Source organism: Colius striatus, chromosome 15 (genome assembly GCF_028858725.1).
Source record: "Colius striatus isolate bColStr4 chromosome 15, bColStr4.1.hap1, whole genome shotgun sequence".
Classification (NCBI taxonomy): Eukaryota; Metazoa; Chordata; class Aves; order Coliiformes; family Coliidae; genus Colius; species Colius striatus.
Genome location: NC_084773.1, coordinates 15,869,380 through 15,893,169, shown reverse-complemented (window position 1 = coordinate 15,893,169; position 23,790 = coordinate 15,869,380). Strand labels below are relative to the sequence as shown.

General features: G+C 41.6%; 1 protein-coding gene across 22 annotated transcripts in view; it reads left to right on the top strand.

The window, feature by feature from the left end:
* The window catches only part of MAGI1 (membrane associated guanylate kinase, WW and PDZ domain containing 1), a 332,909-nt gene that overhangs the window by 58,653 nt on the left and 250,466 nt on the right, over positions 1 to 23,790 (top strand). The window lies entirely within an intron of this gene.

The window sequence follows — 23,790 nt, the reverse complement described above, 5'->3', positions numbered from 1 at the left end:
GCTCTGTTGGTGGTCTGAGTGGCCGTTGGATAAAGCTTTCTGCAAAGAAGGAATATTTTTATATACAAAATCTCCTTTAAGTACAACTTTGCCACCTGCACAGTTGCAATAGGTATGTTTTGTGAATATGTATCTCCTAGCAAGGGAGCTTTTCAGCCAAAGGATGTGGCAGCAGTAACCCTGCTGTTATCAGGAGGCTTTAACCCTACTCTGGTACATTCCCAGGTGCCTTGGGCTCACTTGTGTCAGTGTGAGTAAGTACATGGGGAAGAGAGCTCTGATAACCTACTTCTCTAGGGGTTTGATTAATCATGAAGATGGATGTGAAAGTTCTCTGAGCAGATAAAGATCTTCTTGTTGCCCTGGGAGGAAGGACCCACTCCTGACGAGGAGGTGCAGTTTTGTTACCTGTGTGTTGTTAGCACAACTGAAAGCTGGTTTTCAAAAGCCAATAGCGTTGCTGGGGTCTTAATTCTTATGCCCAGGGTTTATTATCCAAGGATTTAGCTTTTTTTTTTTGTGAACTGTCTCCTGAACTAAGGTGGTTTTGACACAGTATATTAAAATAGGCTTTTTTTCACAGCCAAGCAGTACGTCTGGGTGAGTGATCTGGGTCGTGTTGCTGGGAAGCCTTTTTAAACATATCTTCCTCATCTTTTCTATACAGTAGTACCTACTTTTATGTCCTTTTTGTTCAAATATATAAAACCAGGAGATGATGTCCTTACTAGTCCATTCTTCCATAGCTACAGATTTTAAAAGGGCATTTTATTAAAGCATTGTTGTAATTTTACAAGTAATACATTGTCAGGAAATAAAATACACTTTTTTTAACAGGGTGGATAATTAACCACTGAAGCAATTTATCAAGGGTTACCCAGTGGGTTTCCTGTTGTGGCAGGTGTTAGATCAAGGATTGATGTATAGGGGAAATGCTCTAGTTAAAGCAGAAGCTAGAGAGGAATTGATTGATATGATGTGGCCTATGTTACAAAGGGAGATGGGAATAGATCATCTTGGGATCCCCTGAGGCTATAAATCTATATGAATCTGTTACCTATAAGTACTGATAGAAGATTAGACCTGGATGCTTCAAATGTCTCTAATTTCTCTGAGTGACTGTGGTGCCATATTGAGTCATTATTCTGGTCCCACCTCAGTGTCACCTTGTGAATTAACAGAGTGATTTAATGAGCACTTTGAGGTTTCCACCTCTGTGTGTGTTTGCCAAAGCTAACGTGGCTTAGCTGGTGAGAGCGGAGAGGATGAGATGCTCAGAGATTGCGATGTCTCCAGGAAAGGTTTCACAGTAAGAACCACCCCTTTCTACTTTTGGCAAAACCCATTCAAACTGAAATAATGAAGAATGATGTGTTGAATGCTTTTTTTTTTTCCTAAGGAAAAGTGTCAGTGGTGAGGAATATTTTTATGGGTAAGGGGAAAGACTAAATGGATTGTGTTTGTTAAATGCTTTCAACAAAACAGAAAGCATGTACTTGCACACTTTCCTTAAGAGCAGAAGAACTTAGAGGCTTTCAGTTTTCCATCCAGTTCTGATTGTAAGATGAATCCTCCACTTTACAGATGAGTAACTTTGGGAAGTGTTATAAACCTGTGGCCTGATTAGTCCTTCAGTGCAGAGATACTGAACGTGTTTTGTAAGATCACCGAGAATGTGCTTAAGAAAATGTTTTTCTGGTTGTACTTCTGTGTTAGTCATTGGATTAATGCTAAGGGTTATCTCTCCTTTGTAGCAGCATTTACTTAATCACAGATTTATTTGTCCTACAGCCTGTTTTGAAACTAATTGCTGCCTAAATGATGGTGTAGCTGTAGCTCGTGGGAAACACCTGCCTATAAATACGAAAGGCACCAGCAGTGATAGTTGGTATATTGTGGCTTAATCAAAGCACTGTGTTTGATCCAGTCTATATCACTTTGCTATTAAAAGTGTTGAGAGGATGCTGGATAAGGAAGTGAGAATTTAGTCATGGCTTTTAGGGATGAGATGCTTAGACATAGGAACAGATTGAAAAGTAATGCCCAGAGCTGTTTGTTTACATGAGGATTCACTGCAACTGTTTTGTTTTTCAACACTGGCTTGATTTTGGCTTTTTTCCTTGCCTCTTCCCCTGCCCCAGCTCAGTGTTGATGGGACACAGCACATCTCAGCCTGCTGTGCTGGATGTAGAGGCTTAGGTGTGGAGTCTTCAGCAAGGTGTTTTTTTTGTGCAGGGGCTACTGGTAGCAATGCTGGCATCTATCTGTCCCTTCCTGTCTCCTTAGCACACTGGGGGCTCTCCTGCTCTCCCCTAAGCAGTCACCTGTGCTTAGCACAGGGGAAAGCAAACGGTAAATGCTACTGAAGCCCTGAGGAGTTTTGGGGAACTTTGGCTCTCTTCTCTTAAAACCAGGTCAGCAGCATTGACCTGAACTTGACTGTTTCCAGTGGTGAAACATCCCCTCAGTTTGGGGGCTTCTTTGATGGTAGTACTCCTGTGCACTGAATCAGAACCCTCCTGCTGTTCCCCTGTCCCAGGCAGAGTGATGCTGCCAGTGGACAGGGGTAGAAGGGTGCTCAGGGTGCCTCCAGTGGTGGGGGGTCTGCTGCAGTCACTGCATCATGTCCAGTAAACAGATCTGCGCTCTGTCTTCGAGGTACCAATTTTCTTGACCAATGGATTTAAAGGTCTATCTGTCTCTGCTTTACTATCACTATTTATTGCCTCAGTATTTGTTTGGCAGAAGGTTTTTGTGGTTTAATACCAGCCCTGCAGTCCATCGCCAGGAAATTTAGAACCTGTGAGCGATTTCAAAGGCCATCTGACTCCAGTGTTTCCAGCAGGATTTATGGTTTTTGCTGGTGCAGAGTTACAGTGTCATAAGCTTTTTATTTGTTCTTATTATATCATGGGCATCTGCAGACCGTTGAGTCCAGTTTTCTTCAGCTGTTTATGTGCAAATACGTCTCTGATCTTGTGAAAGGAAGTCGTTCTTTATTTCCACTGACTGCTGCTCCAAGAAGCAACCCCCTCCGTAAGTCATTAAAAGAAAATTGAATTAGTCATGCCAAAACTGATGGCTGAAAAATGCTTATGACTGAAAAAAGCTCTCAGTTATTTGCAGTATACTCCTAATTCAGTATCCGATCAGGTTTTACTCTGGTAAATCTGGCTTGCTGCGAGCAGTTCAGCTGGCAGCAGTGCCTGGGGCATGTTGCCAGAGCTGCAATGGGATTCCAGAAAAACTTAATTTCATTTCTAATTGTTGCAAAGAATCATTTATTTAGCAGTTAAGCTCCTATTCTGTTTCCTGCCTGGCCGAAACAGTAGCAAGTTCTCTTACTTCTGAGATTACTTCTAAAACTGGGACTTTTGGTGGAATGGGAAGGTTGCAGTATGCAAGAATGAAGGTCTGGTCCTTTTGCTTGAAAATGACTTGTGACTTCTGAGTCAGGACTTGAACTCATTCCTGGCAAGTTTTTAAGTAAATACATTTATTACCATATGTGCTGTTGTGAATTCTAACAACTGCCAAATGTAACAGAATAACCAGGTTCATTTTTTTGAAGTCTTTCATTAGGGATCTACTCTTTTTTTCCTGAGTTGTTTTTTTCTCTCTTCTCTATTTAACCTGAAAATAATTTGTGATTTTCTCCCCATTTAGCATAATATGTACTCCACCAGGAAAATGAAAATACATTTTCTAGGTACTGTCCAGGACCTAAGAGGAAGCACTAGGTGTTAATGAGGGATACTAATGCTGAGAGAGAAGAAATCTCAGGATGTGAGTTGTGGTGGTTCACAGTGATGTGTGTCTGGGCATGCAGTAGACACTGAGTTGCTGTAAGATGAAGCAGCTCAGCTGCCAGATTGCCCTGTTACCGTTGCTGTGTGGCAATGCATTCATGACATCACCAGGTCATTTTATTTCTGCTTAAAGCTTTAACATATTCTGTCTGTGAGTACGGTACATACAAAGCAAATCCATTTCTGTGCCCTTAATAAAAGCCTTTAGATTGCTGAGTGATAAAAATCCAATTTTACTCATCCCCCAAGTTTTAAGCCATGTCTTTCAAACATCATCTGTAGATGTCTTCATTATCTATTGCTTGTTGTGCCCTGGACAAGCAACAGAGGTTTTCATGGGAAAGCAATATCCTTTTGAGGGTAATATAGCTGAATGACTGTATGCTTTTGCTAATACTGCTGCAGAAAAGATGCATATGGTTGCTGCGTCCTGAGCTGCCAGTATGCCATCAGAGCATGTGCCAGGCTGGCAATGTAACCTTCATTCCTCTCTTCCTAGCATTTTATCTAGTATGCATTTGCTTATCCAAATATTACTTTGTTTATTTTGGAGCTGTCACTTTCTATTCATCTCAGAACAGCAAATGTCAGAATAGAGTACCAAATAGCACCAGCATTTTCTTCAGGATATTTATTTGATGGCTCTTCTGCATAACTATTTGAAAGGGGAAATAGAGAACAGTGTGAGCAGTCAAGGATTTGTGGTTTTGTCATCCTAGGCAGTGACCAACGTGTGGCAAATATGACAAGCCTTGTCCTGCAGAGCTCCATCTTTGTCTTTTGATATGTATTTTTTTATGCTAGTACTAATCCCACTTAGTTCTGAGATGTCTAGCATGGGGGATGGAGAGGAACTTCTGTTGAGTCACCTCTAACTAACCAGAGCTGCTGACAGAATTTGCACAAGTGTTTTGAGGCATCAGTTCATACAGTCCTCCAAAGTGCTCTTAAGGAAGTACTCCTAGAAATAAATGTCTCTTCTGGGTCCTTCATCAAATGTTTCATGGAGAGTTGTGGGGGGTTTGAAATTAATACAGATTATTTTTGTAAGGAAAGGTAGTTGTTCTGAAATACATATTTCTCATGCAGTTGCTTAGCTCCCTAAGCAGGTTCTCTTCTTAAAAATGAACCCTACTGTATGTTAAAGCTAGAATCCTTGACTTGTGGAGATCTGGATTCTGGAGATGGACTCAGATACACCACTGGTTTTTAGTAGGCAGATTTAAAAGGAGTACTGTAGTGTTGGTGGATGCTCTGTTTTCTGCTCCAAGTAGTTATCTACTAGTGCTTTGTAGCATGTAGCTGTCCTGCACATCTCAGATACAGCTGTGTAATGCTAATTCTTAAATACAGTGAGGTGATGCTTTATAAAAACAAGCGTTATTTCAGTTGTTTCAGAGGATAGAAAGGGTATCTTGCATATTTTTCTTGACATTGTGTTTGTAAGTGTTGGAGGCTGGGAAGCACTTCTGTAAAACTCTGAGAAATCCTTCAGTTCTGGGGAGGAGCTGAAGGGGGAAACAACACAGCTTGGATGGAGCTCCAGGTGTTGGCATCTAGGATGTTCTCAGCAAGTCTTTCTGTTTTTCCCTGCCTTAGCTCTCCTGTCTCTGAAGTGATGATAATGGTAGCAACTGTCTTGCTTTGAGAGGATGTAGCTGTGGCCTTAAAATCTAGACCTGTGAAAAGCAAGCTTTTGTTTTCTTTGTTGCTGTTATTTGAAATCCTTCTGATTTTATTGCTCCTTTTATAAGTTGGCCCAAAATGACTATGGTAATAAAAGCAAAAGTCTCCCACTCAGTAGTGTGATTTGCATGCCTTGATGTGCCAGGCTGCAGTCTGAAGCCGGGATGGCTGTGAGTCTGTCCTTGTGTCTGGGACTGTGGGGAAGGACTCTTTGGGGAATCCAAGACTAACTGCAGTGCTTTGAGTTTTGGTTTTTTTCTCTCCTTTCTTTGCTCTCAGTGCCATCTGGCTATTAATATCAGTGGAAGTTTAATAAAAACAAAAATAAATACAGACTACTTCACTTACTTCACTTCCACTGTAATTGCCAGCCCATATGTCCCTCCATTATCCTTTCATCTTCTTTTCAGACTGGCTAATAGTTGCTTAGTGATTAAATTTAATGGTGTGAGAGCCTTTTAGTTTGGATATCCTCCTTCTCCTCCCCTATTGCTTATAGAGATGTTTACATTTTTAGCCAGAGCTATGATTTGTCGCCTATATAATTGCATGGAAAGCACCAGTTCACATTCCTAGACGGGCATCCTGAATTTATTTTGATACCATTTCCTTTTCAATGCATTTCCCACACTCAGTTCATCCTGCACAATCTCTTGTTTAGTTTAACTAAGTGTGGCCCTTTTCCATAGATTTATTTCTTTGCAGTGAACTGCATATCTTAGCCTGTCAAGTGTGATCTTTAGGGCTAAGTTTGAGAAATTCATGGCCATCAGGTTGAGATGGAGAAAACTACAGAAAAGAAGATATTTCAGTAGATCCTGCTTCTTGTAGCTGGATTGTGCAACTTCATTGGAATGCTCTCCTTCTGTAGGTGCAGCTGGTGCTTGAGTGCTTTGTATCACCATGCTGGAGCAAAGCGGATGCTGGCAAAAGCTCTTTGGTGTTGGCTAAGTGGCCACGTTTGAGCAGGATGGGAATGTCACTCAAAAATTATCCATTTCATCAGTGCTGTTGTTGAAAATTTTCAGGATGGAGCTTATGTAGGGAAAGTGTCTGATCTTGCATCTCACCTCTGTGGCTGCTAATGGAAAACCATGGCCCTGAGCAACCCATATATGCCAGCACATCTCTGTGTGCAGTGGAGAGGTTTTAGTACAGCTCTCTGAGCCTGAGCTTGTTCTAGTGCTGCACCATTTTTGAGGGCATGGGAAAGGGGGATGGTGTGAGGCATCAAGGTACCACCTCTTGGAGCTGCAGCAGTTTTTGCAGGAAAACCATGCTTGGAGATATGAAGCTGATAAATGAGAGTCTGGATTATTGCAAGCTCTTCAAGGGTTCAAAACACAGGTATCTCTTAAGGCTTTTATCTGTCTGTGTATTTTCTGTTCTGGCACTGAGAAATGTAGAAACTCTAAAGAATGTCAAGTCTTAGTATCTCTAGTGTAGCTGTGTTGCTGACTCATCACCACTTAAACGTTGCATAAAGCCCTTGTTGGGGAGCAAGGGATCTTTTTGTTGTTGTTAAAAAGCCAAGAAATGTCTTATTTTAGTCACTGAGTTTGCAATCCTAGCAGTTAGAACGAAGCAAAATTCAAAGCTTCAGAGAAGTGGCTGGGAGTGTGTGAAATGAATAATGATCTAATATGAGGCCTCAGCAGGGTGAAAAATGTAAAAGCAGCATCTCCTCTGCTGTTGGGTTTTTTAAGATACTTCTCCTTGCTAGTGAATTTATTTTAAATGTTGCTGCTGTTGCTGATAGGAGCAGGCCATTAAATTGCTGCAGTCAACATTCCTTTGGGTCCTGGTCATAAGCCAAGCTGCCAACTGTTTGTAAATTTACTGACAGTCAGTAAGCAGAATACAATATTTAAACTGTCAGAAAACTAATATCCACTCATTTCAGAGAAACACAGCTCTGCTTCTCTTGGGCTCTGGCTTTCATAGAGTTTGGTTACTGCAGTTATTTTCTGCGACTCTGAACTCCAAGACTGACCCAGTAAAAAGCAGAGAGGAGATTAAGAAGTAGCTGCCTGTCTTTCACTGTGCACTCACCCCATTGTTGTCGTTATCTGTAACAAAATCCTGGTCCTTTTTGGCAGTGAGCTCAAGACCATAGCTGAATTCCCATGGCTTGGGTTCTCAGTCTTGCCGTGGTTTTCAATGGATGCTGTAAATGTGAAAGCAGACATTCACAACTGCCTGCTGTGTATGATCCTTATGGGTACCTTCCAACTTGAGATATTCTACAGTTCTGTCATTTTTTATATATATATATATATATATATATATATATATATGGATGCTAACTTCCTGGAGTGTGCACTCAGAGATAGTGGGAAGCAGCTTGAGAAAGCCTAGAAAATACTTTGATCTTATTTATCATAGAGCTAAAACATTGTGGGGAAAAATGTCAGAATCGTGTGATGGCTGCCTGCTGTTGAAATACAGACCTGTTATGAATTACTCAAGCAGAGATAGCTCTCCATTGTGAGAGTGCTGCAGGAGAAAATTTGCTTTTCTTTCCAGCAATATCGTGGGTTTACTCAATCAAGGACCTTCATCTGCAACAGCTTTTTGTGTAACTACCTATGTGAGTGTTCTGTTGAGTTTTCACCTTGGGTTACTAAGCAGTAACTCTCCTGTCCCATCAAAAGGAGTAGCTGAATTGGCCTCGGGCATAGATCTCCCATGGCATGGCCCTCCTCCCCTTCCTGTGCTCTGCTATGGGGAAACGCTCTGCTATGTATTTGCCTTTGAGAAGGAATATTTTCACTGGTCATACATAGGCTGTGGTCTTGATAAAACCAGAAGGATGAGTTTGAATGTACTGCTGTGGTGATTGGATTACAGGCAAAATAAGAAATTACTTTGTCTAGAGAAGTCTCTTTTTCAGACCTCAGGAAAGCCCCTGTTGCACATCAGGATTATGCCAAGCCCAAAATGTTTGCACCAAGAAGTGAAAGAGCTTGGTAATAGCTCATTAAGGAGTAGTTGATGACCCCTGTGAAGGTGTTTTTACACAGCTGGATGCCTAGTCTTGAGGTCCTGATTCTACCTGGGTGCTGCAGGGTTGGAGCCTTTCCCCTCCTGTGCCAGAGGAGTGAGCATGCCTTTCCCTGTTTGCTAGAAATTCTTCCCTTTAAATAAAGAACTTTGCTGCTCGAAAGCAGTGTGCTTCCCTGAGCAGTCCTGGCTTGGGTGAATCATTCCTGTTCACAGACAAAAGATGTGTTGCGACTCGCTTGAATTCCCCATCTGCATTCCTGGGCTGTGCGTGGGAAAGCCAAGCTCTGCATTTCCACCCTCTCCTTTGAAGCTTGGCCCAGCCAGGAGGTGTAAGACATTGAAAGGTGATGTGTGATCTGGAATGTCCTTGAGCTATACCTGATGTTGCCTGGGCACGGATAGGCCACTTGTGTGAGCTGTTACAGCTCAAGTGCAAATACATGTAATATTTATCACTGTCTGCTGTCAGCGTGTTAGAAATGAAGCCCAAAGCCTGCCATACTAGTGAGTGTTTTACCAATCATTATAGCATTTGTCAACATTATGGGCTGCTGTCTGTGCCAGTAATAAATGGGTGGCATTCCTGCTAGAGTAAATGGTTTTTCCAAGGCGAGTGTATTTAATGAAGAAGAAACAGCACGAGCTGTAGAAGTGGCGAGATCAGTTTTTGCCAAATGGTTTTAAGTCATGTAGAGCAAGGGTTGTGGAGGATGTCTTGATGTTTGAGCCCAAGGGTTTCTGGAGCAAGCTGGGTTGGGCATGTTCCTTTGGCAGATTCATTTAAATAAAGTAAAAGGAGGCAAGCAACTCATTGGTAACTTTCTGCGGGAGCTTCTGGAGTGCAGGGCAGGGGGCAGCAAGGAGGGAAGGGGAGTATGACTCAGTGTTGGGAGGCAGCTTATTTTGTGTTAATAGAAAAGTGTCACCAGGCTGGGAATTTTGCCTCCCACCTGCTCCAGGGCAGGGGTGTGAAGGCTGGACTCCCAGCTGCTGCAGCCAGTGTTCGGGGAGGGATTTGGAAAGCAGAAGGGAGTTGCAAAGGCTGTTCTCTCCCTCAGGCTGGAAATGCATGGCTTGACTTTTGGTTTCTGCTTCCTTTATTTCAAAAGGGCAGTTTTGATCCATGCTCAGCTTGCCAGATGGTGGTATGCAAAAAAACCAAAAAGGCCTGAAAGCACAGAGGAGTGAGGGGGAAGCATGTCCCTGCCCAGGACATGGGGAAACCTGGCTTCTTAAATTGCTGTCGGCTATTGGAGAACTGGAGGGCGTAGCCTGTGTTAGGAAAATTGGGACTGTGGTATTTCTTAAAAATACATGTCTCCATCCCACTTCAGGCATTGAGGCTTTGATGTATTGGGTTTGTACCAGCTCTTTTTCTTTTTAAGCCCCATGCATGAAACTTCACATGGGAACTGGACATCATATACATCCAGGCCTGTTGCATCATCAAAATACCAGGAGAGAGGAGCAATGAAGATCCAAGACCATGTCCTTGAAAGACAGTGAGATTGAGGATTCAAGTGAAGTAACAATTGTTGGGTTTAAAAGTACCTTCATGTAGTGTAGCTCTGAAAAAGAGTTGATGTGTTATTTCCCTAACGAATGGCTCATGCTGCAGAAGTGAAGCACGACACCTTCTCCAAATCAGACTATTCAACTTTATAAATGACAGGATCACCTATCATTGTGTCAGTAAGATAAAGGGATGATTTTTCAAATTGTCCAAAAGCATTTCTTTTTCATTGTGTTTTCCTTATAGCCAATATTCCACTTGTACCCAAAGCATTATTGAAATAGTAGACTTCCTCTGTAGCCACTGCCTAGAAGTAACTACTATATGATTATATTATGTTTAAATTATATATACTACTGGATATTATATGTATAAATCCATCCATATATGCTGCATATGTATTTAAAATTTATTAGATATCTTACTGTCCAGTAGTTTCTATTATGCAGGTACTAAAATCACAAGTACTTTAAGATACCATGTCAGTTATCTAATAGTCAAAACTCAACCTGAGTAACCTTGAGACCTCAATGTAAAGGTGGCCAGAGGTACAATTACACCCTCTTGTGTCACAAATTACTCTTTTCCTTCTCCTCTGTACCTCATCCCTCCTAGAGTGAGATACTTAAAGTCTTAGGGCTTAATAACACAATTTTGGATTGCATCTGTCTTTCACAAATGCAGTTCTAAAAATATTTACTATTCCCTTTAGGAAAGAAGTTTCAGAAGATGCTTTGTTACTGCTCAGTGCATATGTTTAATTTATAAACTCTTGCTTAGTCAATATGGTTTGTTGACTTGAGGTCAGGGGGACTGTTAGATCAAGCCTGACCTGGGTAACCCAAGCCCTTGGATCCCACCCAGCAGTTCTTGGCATTCAGACTCCAGCATTGACCTCTTGGGTCTGAGCAGTGTGCTGGGAGTGTCTGTCCTCCTCACTCACATGACTTTCACAGTTGTTTTTGGGCTTTTGTTTTTCCTCTCTCAAGTTTTTAATTTCTTCTTTTTCTTTGAGGTCTGGCTGCAAAACTTTTGTGTCTTCTGAATCTGCTCCAGCAAATCATAGGAGTATTTAGGCAAAGCACTGCATTGCTGCTGTCATGTAAAACACTGATGGGGCGAGATGAGGGGATGTGGCCCAGACTGCTGCATTACATAGATCATTGTCTCTGAGTGACCCTGTAGCATTTGCACACAGGGAGTGGAAGAACAGGTTTCACTACTAAAAAAAGCAGTGTCAGACAACAGAATTTCCATTCAAAGTTAGATTACACACCCAAGTTCATCAGCTTGGTATGCTGATGTACCCTGTACATAAAGTGATAATCGTGATGCCCTTTGTCATAAGTTACAACTTCAGCTTTGCACTGAGTTTCATGAAGTGGCAGACACAACATGACTTCATCAGCAGCTCTGGGAAGGGAGGGAAAGGCAGTCCAAAGCAGTATTTCTGTCTCAGTAGTGACGAGGTCAGGTTTCCAAAACATCAGTGTTGAGCATGGTGGACTTTAAACATGGACTTGAAAGGATGATGCAACTTCTAAGCATTATGCCAAAGAAGGCAGAAATGTGTCATAGGAGATGATTGTTGGCAATATCTAAAGAGAAGAAAGCAGAGTTTTCACTATTTTTCTAATAGCTTGTGGCTGAGGAGCTGATGTAGGAAGGGTTGTGGCATGGCAGGGCTCATCTCTGTGCGTGTCTCCTGGCAAACAAAAAGTGAGCTAATGTCAGTTAAAGCAGGGGAAGAGATTATCAGTATCTTTGGTATAGAATTGCTTCAAATTTATGAAGGAAAGCACTGATTATTTTTTTTTACTTGTGGCCAACTATGTCTCCTAAAGTACATTTTTCAATCCCTTTAATTAAAAGAATGTCTTTCAGCCCTTCTGAAGTGTTGTATTATCACAAGCAGCAGAGTAATAGGCACCTGGAGAGAAGACCAAATGCATTTCAGTACTAACCTATTGCACATTGCAAGTCTGATTTATCTGAACCATTTCAATACCACTTTGGCTGTTGCTGCAGTGATGATGCACTCCAGCTATTGTAGAGGCTTTGCACATCTTGTTCTCACAATTTCCTTTTCCCTGTCTACCCTCATCCCATTTCAGATCCTAAGTTTGGAGCTAGTATAAAGGTCAGCTTTCAAATCTCAATATTTTTGACCATGATTACCACATGGAAAGATAAAAAAGATCTGCTTACAGGAAACTACTTGGCTGATCATCTTTTGTGCAAATAAAAAGAAAGGAATTTTGGTTTTAGTTTAAAAGTTTGAATTTTTTTTTCCAATACACCTCTTTGAACCAAACATTGATTACTTGTGGCATTGTTTAGGAGAGAGTGTTTCATGTTTCTTCAAGTGTGTACGTGTGGTTTTGTACACACCTGGCTGCCTGCCTGATGTTGCCAACTGCAACAGTACAGCTCTGTGGTGTTTAAAAAAAAAAGTCTTGGAGGTCTTGTCACTGAGCTCTTTGTTTGCATAGGGGAAACATCTGTCTGAGTTTTAATGTACTTATTCATAACACTGCTGTTAAAGAGTTGTAAATCCTTCCCGTTTCTTCTCGCTGGGATTTGATCGTTATTTTCCCTCCCTCTCTAATCGAAGTGCTCTAGTCAAGTGTTGTGATTAGTGTATAATAATGTATTGATTGTAACTGTAATAATAACATGACAAGGTTTTATTTGTTCTATAATAAAATATTTAAATACTGTCACTTTAAGTAGCATTAAAATCGAGCCTTTGTATGTTGTTGTTTATTAACAGTTCAGTGTGATTGTCTAATGGGGCTTGTTTCCATTGACACCATTCTTTCCTGCAAACACAAGCTGTTTAAAGATTTAATTCTCATTTCAACTTCTTTAAAAGCAGAGGATTCCTAAGCAGTCGAGGCAGGGCAGGGAGATGGATCTTAGGCAGAGCTGTACACACTTTGTGTGTGACATACTGAAAATAAATCTCATTTTTTGCTATTTACTCCACTGTTTGGACAAAATGAAGTGTCTGTTTTCTCCTCCCAAATTGGTAGCATGCTTTTTAAGACATGAAGTTATCTTGCTTTGTTTGCTTCCCCACCACTGTCTCCAGGTTTATCATTTTCATGGATTGCAGCTCGATTTAAACTCCTGGGCAAAGTATTAGACAAACTCAGTACTTAATACGAGAAACTGATACCTGGAAGCATGTGTATGGGTGTTCAGTGAAGTGGACCCACTTTACAGAATCATAGAATCTTAGAGATTGGAAGACACCTTGAAAGATCATCTAATCCAACCCCCCTGCCAGAGTAGGATCACCTAGAGTAGGTCACACGAGAACTTCAATGAAGTGTTCTGAAGTTTCCCTTATCATGGGACTCATGGAAGCCCCAAGAGGGGGTTTATGTGATGAGTGGGCTCAGAGACAGCAAACCCTTGATGGAGAGTTAGAGTTTGTCTTTGGAAACTTAAGAGCAAAGGGATTGGCTGATTGTTTTGATGATGAGAGGTGTTCTTGGGTGCCCGCTGTTCATGTTGCTGCAGATGTCCCCTTTTGTCTTTGCTTCCTGTGGCTTTCCTGGAGAGTAAAAGGATTTCTTGTCTGTGGGCAATGGTGAGGATGTCAGAATTCCCTCACTATTTCTTATGACAGTTGTTTGAGAAAGTCTTGAGCAGTAGCTAATATTGCAAAGTCCTTCCCATGGGAGAAGGATCGGAGTGCACTGATGCTGTGACATGCAGAGCTCTGCTGCAGTCTGTGCTCCCTGTGCCTGGCTGAGGTCTGTGTCAGTCTTTGCAAGATGTCATGCTTATACAACGGTAGAACACCTTTGCAGACCTCAACCTGAAAGGATGAGGGAGTGGGAGAAAAGAAAAGGCCAGGAGGCATCTTTAATTGCCTGCTCTGACCCCTTCCTCTTATTGGCCTCCTGCACATCCCAAACATTCACGCCCAAAGGTGGGGTGAGTTTGCATGGACAGCAGCTCCAGCTGCAAAGAGGGAAGAGTTGGTGGCCAGATCTGTGAGCCTGAGGAGAAGGAGGAGTGTTTTCTGCTGTGACCTGAATATTTGCCAAGTGTAAAATCTTCACAGCTTAAAGCTAAGTGGTGTTTTGGCTCTCTGCAAGGTGTTCTCAAAATGTGTTAGCGTCTCTTCCTGGAGACATCTGTGCCCAAACCTCTCTGAGAGTGCTGCCAGTCTTCAAACAAAGCACTTGGTACAGACTGATATATAATAAAGTGGACTAGGAGATGGAAGAAGGGATTTTTCCTTCTAAATAAGCACATCCTCTCCACATCTTTTAGGAGCACACTTAAGGCTACTATAAAATGCACAAACCTATTAAATGTCACCTCTGTGGATGGATTTGGTGTGTGGTTGGGTTTTTTCCAGATTGTGTGCTGAACTTCTGAGCTCTCATTCCATAAATCAGTGTGTAATGAGTTGTGTTACTGTCAGGGGTATCATCTTGTAGTTTGGCAGCGGGCTACAGTCTAACAAATTGTCCCAGTGTGGTAAAGACCATTTGAAGAGAGCAAAAGGTAGGCTTGCACAGAAGTTCACTAGCAACATCCATCAACAATTTAATCTCTCTGTCTTATTATTTGTTTTGATGTTGTATTTTGCTTTGTGTTTTCAGGAGACAGATTACTCTGGTTTCTGGGGAAAAATGAAAACCACCAAAGTTTGGTCAAAAAGCTATTTCAAGTCATTGGGAGCTATTGAAGTGTGTTGGCCAACTGTCTGCCCTGTCTCTTATTGCTCTATCTCTTCCTTACCCCAAGAAATTTTCCTGTAATTATTCTGTTCTTTAAAATAATGAAACTCTTTTACCAGATTTATTTGCCTGTATGGTAGATAGCAAAATGTCTTCTGTTTACATCTGGATAGGATGGCAGCTCTTTGCTCAGACAGGGAGGAGTGGTTTAACTTGAGATACAAGCCACATAACTACGTTGCTCACATGCAAGGTTATTCTGGGGAATGTGAAAGTTCAGAAATGTGTTGGATTGAGGGAGTTGAAGGTCCGAGTTTCCTACATTTTTTTGCATTCATACAGACTAGTTTCTTCACGGCAGCAGCAACGAAAATGAAGTGAATGAGTTTTTAAGTTTGAGTGGTATTGAGGAAAAGCATAGATAAGGAAGGGAAGCTTAAATGAACTGTAATGTCACTTGTTTGGAAATAGGATAAGGAGGACAGTTTATCAGAATTTACTTTTCTCTGAAATTAAGCAAAGCAATCCAACATAAAAGCAATTATTTCTGTACCCAGAAGTTTGACCATCTCATTTTTCAGTTTCACAGGATCTTCCAAGTAATCATAGCTAGTGACATATCTGCAAACCAAGGGCTACACATTTCTGCACAACTCAGATGAGTCTGAACTGTAGTTATAACAGGAACACTTCCTTCCTTTGCAGTGGCTTTTTTCCTCCCCTCTGTTTTCAGGAAATGAAAAGGAAATTATTTCACTTTTGTGTACAGGATTTCAAATGTCGACTTTGTGATGTAATGGGAAAGGTTTTTTTCTGATGGTATTGTGTTTCTGGTTCAAGGCTCTTATGTGAAAAATGGTGCCTTCCCCTGTTAGAACCCTCTTGGCTATGACTGAAGTTCTTCTGTGAATCTGTATGGGACCTGTCTTAACTGTAGGGAGATGGGGTGTGCTGCAGTGGGAGGGTAGAACAAAGCCTTTAGTCATGCTGTGCTGCAACTTGTCAACTGCAGTCTGAAACACAATGTTAAAACAGACACGAGCTGTATGCCAGGAATCAAAATCTGGGCTGAGCCAGTGCCTGTGAGTTTTATGTCTGTGTTTATGATTGGACAGATTCAATACATGCATTTCAGATGTCACGATTATCTTAAGTGCCACAAACATAGCAACATCTGGGTGAGACCAGTATGTCTGTGTGTGAAACAACAGTGTGTGTATTCAGAGTAAAGCTTGACCATGAATTTAGCATAGTCTCTAGTGACCTGTTAGTAGGTGCAGTTTTATTACCAGATTTGTTTTCTGAGGATTAAGTGGCATTTGGAGCATGTCAGTTTAGTAAACTGACACTTGTGTTAATGATGTGCTTTAGTGAAGCAGTGTGGTCTGAACAGGAGACAGAAATGACAATTATGTGTAGAAAACACAGAGGTGTGGCTATTTAAATATATGTAAACAACAACACAATCCATACTCCTCTTTTTTTTGTGCAAGTAGCATCTGTAAATTCAGGGCTGCTGCAATAAGCAAGAGATTAAAGCAAGTAGGAGCTTGGAAGGGATTTGGCTTGTGTTTGCAATTGGCTCGTGTCTTGATTCCCTACATTAGGGACCGGAGCATGGAGCCAGCTGGACAAGAGGAAGAGCCAAGCTCTGGGCTGGACTAGTGTGCTTTGAAAGTCTAGACCAGAGGATATGAAGACTTACTCAACAAGAGAGCGTGCAGGATGAGAAAGCCCCAAGATGCAGCTTGGGATTATGCCACGGGAGGCATTGCACAAGAGAGCTTACCCTTAGGGTAGATGTGCAGTAAAGCCCTGCTTTTGCATGTTGGCCCATCAAGGGGCATCTCTCGTCTTGAGGATCTCTTGGGTTACTGTGGTGGCCACTGAGTCTCGCAGAAGTGTGTGGAGCCAAGTATTTGAAAGTCAGAAAGACTCCATTCATATTCTGGTAGCTGACAATCAACCATATTGCCTACATTATATATAACCATATTGTATATAATTTAATTGCTAGCATCTGGGCTGTTTGACCACAAAAGCTTTTACTCATGTGCTTTACATTTATAAATGCTTTTCATCAGCAGAAATATCACACAGCATGAAGGTTTTTCTTGTTTTGCAGCCACTTACCTATGTGGCTCAGCAAAGAGTGGCAAAATGTGCCACCATAGATCTAGATGTGAGTTGAGGAGGGGGGGAGAAATACATGCTGATGCCCACTCCCAGGTGAGTAATCAGTAAGTGACTATTAGACCTATTTGGATGAGGGGGAGAGAAGGAGCCTGGGTGTAAGGATGCTATTATCCTTTGCTCATTATCATTGGAGACTGTTTTGTGACTGCAGTCGGGGTCCTGCAGTGCACACAAGTCTTAAGATTGCTTATTAAGAATGATATATGGCAGTGATACAGGTAGCAGATAATTATGTAAGACAGAATGTCATTTTGTCATCTCTTACCAGCTTCATTTGAGTAGAGAAGTGCCACCATGGTGGGTATGTTCTGGTTTTATCTAGTCACAGTATTCTCCTGCTGATTGTGTGGATCTTCTGGAGGAGAGGCTTTTATATGTTTTGTAAGTCTATGGAAATGTGACTGTGGAAACACTTGAAAGCACTTATGACTTGTCTTCAAATGATTAGATTTCAAATTAACAATGTCCTTAACAGCAAAAGCATGTACTGCCTTGAATTATGAAGAAGGTTAAATGTATCACACCATCAGCATTAGATAACTAAATACAAACTGTTGTTCTTTGATACAAAGCATTTGAAACTTTTAACTTTGTCAATCAATAACATTATATTTCCATATTTCTTTAAAGACTGTCTGGACTGCAGAATAAATGTTATCTGCTTGAGCTACTAAGCTGTTACCCTTGGTGAAGTATAAAGCTAGATCTTGTTGGTGCTTTATAGCTGCTGTGTGAAAGCTTCCTCTTTCGCCTGTCTGAGAAACAAAACTGGAAGAGACCTTGCGGTCATTGGTACAGATCCCTACAAGCCAGGAGAGATCATGTCCTATAAAATACTGTCACAGAATGTAATGAAAGAATTTTGTTTCTTATGTGGACACTCCAAACCTCACTGCCTTGGTGTTTGAAAGCCTTCATATGCAGGTTCTTGTGCCAGCAGTGGCATGTAGGCATGGCAGGTAGCCAAAAGCAGCACAAACTGGTCCATCTCCCTCGCACTTGAATGTTCACTGGGAGCAGGGTTATAGTGAGTGTCCTGGGAAGATGCCAGGAATCAAGTCATGCTTTGCATCTTCTTTTATTAAGGTGGCTTTCCAGCACACATGTTTTTAGCTACCCCCTGCCTAATCCTTCCTCTTCCCGCATTGGAGAGGATTGGTGTGGGAAGTGGTGAGACTTTGCCTTGCCTACTGGCAGTAGTCTCAGGGCAGATGTGTACTCATGTGTTTCTTAGGGATATATGCTAGTCAGGCCACAGCTCTGCTTTGTCTTGGATTTATCTTGCATTACTGATTTTGCAGCATACAAAAATAACATGTATCCTGTTTTCTGTCAGACTGTCACTTTTTAACTGGTATAAGGGCGGCACTGTGAGGAATTTCATAAAGTCATAGTTGGAAGGGACCTTTAGAGACTCTCTAGTCCAACCTCCCTGCATAAGCAGGTTCACCTAGATCAGGTCACACAGGAATACTTCTGTAAGTTAGTTTCTGTAAGGTTCTGTGAGTTTGTTTTTCTCTTATTTCAAAAGAGAATTTCATTTAATCCTTTAAAATTACCACCAGTGGAGGCAGGAGAAGAGAAGTTAGTTCATAAGATCAAGAAACGTTATCACTTTCTTGGGATAACTACTGAAAGCTGCTGGATAAGTTGTTGCAGTGACCATTTTCTCAGAGATTATTGTGTAAATAATCATATTATTGAAAAATGAGAGGAAATAGAAGCTGTTTGACTTCTTTGCATCATCCATCAAGGCCTTTTAGGTGCTTAGCAGCTCTTTTCCAGGTTATGAGTCTAAGCATCTCCCTAGCAAGTTTGCTGGTTCCAGATGAATTGCTGTTCTGTAGATTGATGCCTGAGAAGGGGAACTGATCCCTATGCTAAACGTTGCAGTAAAGTATTATAATGCATCTTCTGAAGGATCTTGGGAATTCTTCAAATGTTTTGTTACCAGAGAGGATCAACTTTACTTCAACCTATCTGAGCAGATATTTATTTAACGTGCCCCTTAAAAAGCTTTCTAAAATAGACACTCTCTGAGCTCTCTCAGGTAATTTCTGTCTGTGTTTATTGGCAATGAGAGGCAACAGCCAGAATCTGGAACTTGGGAAGTTTGGACAAGTTATACTTAAATTTCTCTGTGTCTGCTTCTCCCTTAATAATCTTGGGTTCCATTTCGTTGTGATTTTGGGGGCTAATTAACATGGCAAAGATTATTCCTGTGAGTACACTCAGTTTGTTCTAAGTTTTATCTGCTACTATCTGTGCCCAGACTGCCTGAAAGATTGTATCATTTAATTAAAGAAAGAACAAACAAGAGGATTAATGTAATCTATGGGATGGGGACATGAGACTGGAAAGGGTCAGGCAAGAGCTAGTTCAGGGCCTGCCTGAACGCCTGGAGGAAAACACACATGGTTCACTGCATGCTAAAATTGGTAAATAGAAATCCTTTAATACTTCTGGCAAATAACGAAGGCAAAGTCTTGGTGTCAAATATGAACGTTCTCATTTACATTTAAATAGTTGAGGTTTCTTTGCATGTGTCACACACAGCATAAAATAATGCTCCATTATTGCAAATATGACTTTTAATGAAAGTAAATACCATCGTCATCAGTATTAATCTGCTGTACTCAGGAGTCTTGTTTCCAAATATTGATTTCTGGTAAATGACCTTTAGTAACATTCTAAGTTTTATGTGGAAAATGTTATGTGTCAGAGCCTGGAAATGTTCATCAGTGGTCTAGCTGAGTTTGTTAATAGCCATCACCATCAGTTTGTTTGGTGTCTTACAGATCCACGAAGGATGAGGGATCCTTTACCTCAAAAATTTAAGAATTGTGATGACTTGGGGACCAGCTGAGACTGAGTGACAAGTACTGGGCTAAAGGAGGGATTGGCAGATCTCAAAGCTACAGGAATGTCACTATTGTGTGATTCTTGGAACACTCGTGTGGGTTTCGGTGTGGTAAAGAAACAATTCTCCCATGCAGAGCTAGATGCTGGTCATCATTTCTAGACTTGGATTCAAAGCTGGGGACTGAAATTCACCTTCCAAGTGATGTTATGTTTATAAAATCGTGCAGCTTATCAGGTCTGACTTGGAAATAGCTTGGTCATCTACATAATTAAGCTATACATAGTGGAGTTAACAAACCTGCTTTTTAACTATGAGGTGGTTGTTTTTTTACTGAAGTTCAGAAGGCTTATTGCCCAGGATGTGGGTGCTTTTCACTAACACTCGTCTTGGCCAAAGATTCACTCTGGGGTTCTGCAGATTCAGGTGCTATTTCAGAGTAGTGTAAATGATGACTTTGATCTACAGGAATTTGTGGGTGACAGTAATAGTATTCTTCCACTTGTACTGTGAGATTAGAAGGTACAGACAAGCCAAATAGAGATGGCTTTCTCTTGATATTTTCAATCCTGAAATAAGATGTCTGAATTTGCCATAGCTCAGCAAGTTTGTGTTGGAGACAATTGTGTCTGTAGAGGTGTGTCTAGTCATAAGTCCTATGCTCTGTAGGCAATTTAATTAATAATCCAGATAATAGCTTCTGCCATTGAAGCTTGTGCTTAATTTATTGCAGAAGTCCTACTGGCTGCTGCTCTAGATGCTTTTTCCTGTTGGAGTACTCTCTGGCTTTTAGCCAAGATCCTGGCATGGCTGTTGGAGTAACGTGCCTTGTACTGGCTGCCGGGTACCACGCTGCAGTGAGCTGGGAGCAGTTGAGACAGGGGATTCGGTTACCAGTCAAAAAACTTTGCTTACTTCCTGGTGAGAAGTTCTTATCCAACAAGAGATAACGAACTCTTGCTTAGTTTTCGGATGAAAATCAGTCATGCACAACAAGAAACAGCTTAAAGTGCCTTGAAACTCAGTCTCTTGTGATGCCAGAGTAGCAGATGGCCTGTTGTCACCACAGATGAAAATTATGTTAATTAATATATTACAAAACTGACTCCAGTTGAACATTTGTTTTTTATGAGCATGTGATTATCAGCTTTGCTGGAAGATGAATTTTGGGGGATGTTTGGACTGATTTATTTCTCTGAAATAGCTTTCTAGAGGCTTAATACACTGTTTGTTTTTGGTGCCGTAACTATAAATGGAAATAAATCGTTTGGTTGGTGGGAACACAATTAAAAAACTTGGGGTAAATTAATTTAAAGTACTTGTAAATATGTTAAGCAATTCTTGTAACCTTGTGCAGAGTGTGCATCATCTGCTGTGAGCGTGAGCACCTCAGCTATGGCTACACCATAGTTCTGTCTTGAGGAGCAGCTATTTTCATTATTTATAGCAACTAATTGACAGAAAGATGGATTGAGTGAAGATCTAAATTCCTTCTTACTCATGGCCCTTTTTCCCCTGCCCCAAAGGAAACCTGTAGAAATCCAGGATGTTTTCAGAGGGACTCTTTGCCTGCTGTATACATCTCTGGCTGATATTGAATAACAGATTGAGATGGGTGCTTCCTTGGGCAGATTTCACAAGGCAGGGCCAGCCCATGACTTTGCTGTTAAAAAATTAACTTCTGCAAGGCCTGGTACAATCAATATTTCATTTGTTTTTCCAACTTACTAAAAGTCTTTTGAAAAGTCATAGTTGCTGCCGCTCTGAGGCCTTTGTGTGCAACCTAGGAAGCTTTTCTTGCCCACAGGAGCATGCTGGCTCAGTCTGAAGGGTGGTTTTGACAATAGCAGGCACAGATGCTTCAGAAGGTGTAAATCCTCCTCAGTCTGCAGATGCAGATAATCTGTCCCCTACTGTTAGCCACATCCTGATCTCTAACAGATAAAGACTGGCTTAATCCCCAAAGCATGAGCTTTAATATCCTTTACAAAAGCTGTCTCTTAATTCACAGGGCCCTTGAATGGTTTTCTACCCCATGAAGTCACTGCTGGGTGGCTGAGAGCTGGTTGGGGGTGGCTGAAAGGCAGAGGGGAGTTGACTGGAAGACGGTGAAGACTGATTGTGAAACCACCTCTGTACTTTTCACAGAAGCACAGAATGGCAGAGGGTTGGAAGGGACCTCTAAAAATCATCCAGGTCTTGAACAAGTGACTCAGTGACTTGTCCAGGCAGGTTTTGAAGACCTCCAGAGAAAGAGATTGCACAACCTCCTTGGGCTTTTACCAGCTTCCTCTCTGCAATTTGCAGAAGATACTGATTTTTAGTCCCTAATTAGCCCTTTTGAAAAGCTTTGTTATTTTTTGTTTTCCATCACCCCCCTGCCTTGCCAACTGTCATTTCCTTCCAAAAAGATTGAATTTCTGGTGACATGGCCCTTGCTCTGGTGCTCTTTAGTCCTCTGTGGACTGATACAGCTCTATTCCTTCACCTCCCTTCTGCAGTAGGTTTTCCTTTTTATGAAATGGAGAGCACTACAGCACCAACCTGTTAGCCAGGAGAACACACTGAGTGTTGCTTTCTTTCATGACCAACCCAACCCTGGCTGGCTGGGAGCTCTTTCCCATCTTGAAAGGCTCGGCTTTGCCTTACTGCAAGCTGGCACTGGCTGGTGTTGGCAGAAAGCCCTGACAGCTCTCAGCTGGGCTGGGAAGCCTGTATGCTTTCCCCACAGTGATGCATTTCACACCAAAAAGCACAGGCTTCCTGGTGAAGGAGGGCTTTGCTGCAGCATCTCTGCTGTGTGCCGGGGAAGGAGGCGGCTGCGGTGGGATTCAGCAGCTCTGCTGCAGTGTGAGGCCTGGCGCAGTGAGTGGAATGTGGCCAGCCCTCACTGCTGCCATGAAGGGCAGCTCTTCTGCTAGTGAGCTGCAATGCTTCCTTCAGTTCAGGGAAGTATCTTGGATGAGTTCTGTGAAAAGCCAGTGTTGGTCTGTGCAGAGAGCTCTGTGCTCTTTCTAGCTCTCCTCTCAAAGTCTGAGCAAACCTGACTTTGTTTTCCTGCCTGTGAAATCAGGTGTGATGCTTTTCTACCCCAGTGTCTGTTCCCTGGGAGGTAGTGATGACTTGGAGCATTTCCATGTGCCTATCCCTGTGTAAGCACAAGGTTGACCTTTCCCTAATGTCCTAAACATCTGCAAAGTGTTTGAGATCCTGTATGGAAATTACAGCAAATGATTTTGGTACTATTTATCCCAGTCACTGTAAGGCAGACATCTTTGCCTGAAAGTAAAAGCCTGTTCTGTAGAGCTGCAAAGTACACTGCAAGCAATTCTTTTAGAAGAACCCAGAGGGAGTAATGAGCTTGTGTTGAGAGTTGAGGGGTTTTGATCTTTTTTTCTTCTTAGGGAAACATGTTTGTTTTGAGCAATTGCAAGGGACTCTGAACACTTGTGAGAGCAGCTTTAATTGCTTCTTAGCAAGTGTTACTTTTATTCATGATCTCACAATTAACTTGCTCCCTGTGGTTTCCCAGTGTAAGTTCTGCTGTTGGCACGAATTGATTGTACCTCTAACTTTTGTATTGGGAGGAGAGGGAAAACACATTCCTGGTGCCCTTGGCTTGCTAGAACTTTTCCTGCCAGGATCTGTGACCCCAAGTGATGCTATGGGATTATTTAAGGGATGAGCATTTTTGTATTATCCTGATTGGGATTCTATTCCTTGTTCTGCTCCCCTTCAATCTTTATTTTTCCTAAACTTAAATTACAGCTCACATTAGTGGTAAACAGGATTTTGTGGGTGCAAGTGTCTCAGCAATAAATGTTATGTTTCAGTGACTTGTTAAATTTGGGGAAGAAAAAAGTCCTCTGTTGTTTTGAGCTCAATATATGAATGCCTGAAATAAACCGACAATTCATTATATTTGAAGGAAAGTTTGGTCAGAGGTTTATTTACCTAATTTAAAATTGTCTTTGAATTAGTCAATGTCAGTCTTTATATGAGAATTCTGGAGTTTTA